The sequence below is a fragment of the Mesitornis unicolor genome, unplaced genomic scaffold, assembly GCF_000695765.1.
Source record: "Mesitornis unicolor isolate BGI_N332 unplaced genomic scaffold, ASM69576v1 scaffold51046, whole genome shotgun sequence".
Classification (NCBI taxonomy): domain Eukaryota; kingdom Metazoa; phylum Chordata; class Aves; order Mesitornithiformes; family Mesitornithidae; genus Mesitornis; species Mesitornis unicolor.
Window position 1 is genome coordinate 1 of NW_010189913.1, and position 2,748 is coordinate 2,748.

Genomic DNA, 2,748 nt, shown 5'->3' on the forward strand with positions numbered 1-2,748 from the left:
GGCTCGGGCTTGTTCGGCCTGGGGCGCTGCCAGCCGAGAGCCGCCGGGTGTGCTCAGGGCCGGCCATCTCCCATCCCGGGCAAAGCTGCCAGCCGTGGAGCAAGAGTCGGGCGGTCTGGTGTCTGCCACGCTGTCGCCTAGCGCGAATATTTCATATTCAGCTTTCTCGGAGTGGTTGGCTTTGAACAAACAGGGCCAAAACAAGATGACCTTGGTAGAGCAGCTTGTGTTATTGTAGGTTCAATTATGCTGGTACTGCTGGTCCCCGGGGAGGCTGGCTGCGTGTGAGAAGACGCACAGCCCTCTCCCGGCTAGGGCAGTTCGTCTCCTAGCACGTGCCCTGTGTTGGGGTGGGTTATTTGTGTTTCTCTATAGAGGTGGTGTAGGATCCTTTTGCAGGTTGGGTTCTCTTTCTTGAAGAATTGCAGAGGATCAGCATAACTTGAGCTTCTTGCATCTCAACTGCAAACCTGTCAGGTTCCACCCAGAATTAAACTTGGTTTTGGGGCAGATGTGTATGCGTTTGTGCATTTCTGTGGGGTTTTTTTGTTTGATAGATTTGGGTTTTTAAAATCAGTGCTTTAATCTATGGCAGACTCTCTTAGACCATCTTCAAACCCTGGTTCAGCTATTGTGGCTGAATGCTGAATAGGTTATGATGAAACCAGGAAGAAAGCCTAAGCAATCTCAGTGATAAGGATGTATTCTAAATCATAAATGATCAGGTCATCCTAAATGGATCCTAAAACTAACATGGAACCTTATCAGGTTAGTAACCCCCAATTACAGTATAGGATTTAAATAGATAGTGATTTATTCTTACCTGTGAGAGATTTGAATCTGATTTAAAAAAAATAAATAAAAAAAAGAAAAAGCTTAAAATGAGCCATTGTGTGGTTCAGTCTATTGCAGTACATGCAAATACTTCTAGTTGCTCACTCAGCAGTTACTCTTAATATGAGTTTGTGGAGGCTTCAGTCTGCTTCATTGGTATATCATACATTGTGGTTTGTTCAAAATTGCATTCTTTTCTTCTTGGAATAAACGATCAGTTTTGTGAGCTTTTGTCTTCTGTGAAATTTGGGCAGGTTTTTTGTTTTGTTGTGTTTTTTGGGAGTGGAGGGGTTTTTTATTTTCTTTTTAGATATTATTTTTCCCAAATTGAAAGTCTTTTAGATAATGACTGTCACCAAGAAATGTTTCTGTTCTTTTTTGGCTACAGCTTAAAAGGATGAAATTACTCCAAAGGACTTGTATTTGTAATCTGATAAAATGTGCCACTCCCATTTCTGTGCTGGTTTGGTTTCTTTACTGTACAGTAGTGCTGAACAGAACACATCCGTGAATGCTTGCTGAAATGCAGGGTGGGCTTTTGCTCTTTAAGAGGGTTGAATAACTGTACTAATATCCTAGTGCTGTACCTAGCTACCCATACTCCAAAATAAAACATTCCTTAACCGAGAAATTCTTGGAAGTGCATAGTGCTGGTTGGGGAAACTTTGTGCTCGGCTGAATGAGATTTCCACATTAATTCTTTATGGAATAAATTCCCCATTGCAGCCCAATACATACAGTTTTTCTCACCTTCCCAAAGCAATTTTGCTCTGTATTTGCCTTTCAATGAAAGAAGACCCTGAAAATTATTGCCATAAGCCAAAATTAAGCAGCTTTTCTGGAACTTGTACTATAAGAAGCATTGAGTATGTGTGTTTTAATGTCAAGCTCTGTGATGCTTTAGGGAGATCAGTGTATGATGATTTTGTGTATTAGCAGTTCCTTGTGGATGCTGGATGTTTTTTCTTTCACTAGTAGTGTCTCAAATGAGTAAAAATGTTAGATTTAGGGACAAGGTTCACCTTGTCTGTGGAAGCAGTTAGAGGTTAATATTTCACTATGTTAATTTGTGAAAAATAGCAAATAAAATAAATCAGTCTCCTGGTAGAAACTGGGAGTGAGAATGGCCATTTGCTTCTTTGCTGTCAGCGCAGAGGATGTACTCCACAGAGGAGCGTGTTATGATGGTGCACTCATACACTGGGCACTATCAGCTGCTTGCAGGGCATTATTAATGCAGGAATAATGTCTTAGCTTTCTGAATATGCTACCGATCGCATTATCTTTTTACTGTATTTTTTTGCTTATTTTCTTGGTGGAGGCTTTTTTATTTTTAGTGAACAGCTTTGTCAGCATGAGTACTATCCCCTTACTAAACAAAGCTAAGTATTATTCAGTAGTTTAAATACGTTTTTCTTGGTTCTTTTCCTTGTGTTCAAGCTGATGTAATGCGTAGCAGTATTAACTGGTATTAATGAGCCAGACATTCCAAATTCATGACAACGTTTCCCGTCACAGCAATGCAGGATTGATTGTTGAGACAGGCCCAGTTAACAAACAAGGAAAAATGAGGGTTTTTCCTGCATCCTGAGAGCTTCACAGACCTGCACCCGTGAGTCCCACACAACTATCTTGAACTGGAAGTGAACTGTAAGACATAGAGTAGAAAATCACAGCCGTGTTGCTCTGCATTCATGTGTGGTTTTCATCCATCCTTTTTTTTAAGGTGGGGTGGAGGAGGCCTTTCTGGAAGTGGTAGGGATCCCGTTTTATTTTCAGAATGATTCTGGCTATTCTGATAGTGTTGCAAAGGTTGGATCTCTTGCCCAGGGATGTTTTGACATAATCGGCAGGTTACGTTGAGAGAGAGAAATCAGCACCATTTGAGGAGCCGTTTGTGCTAACGGGAAAGAG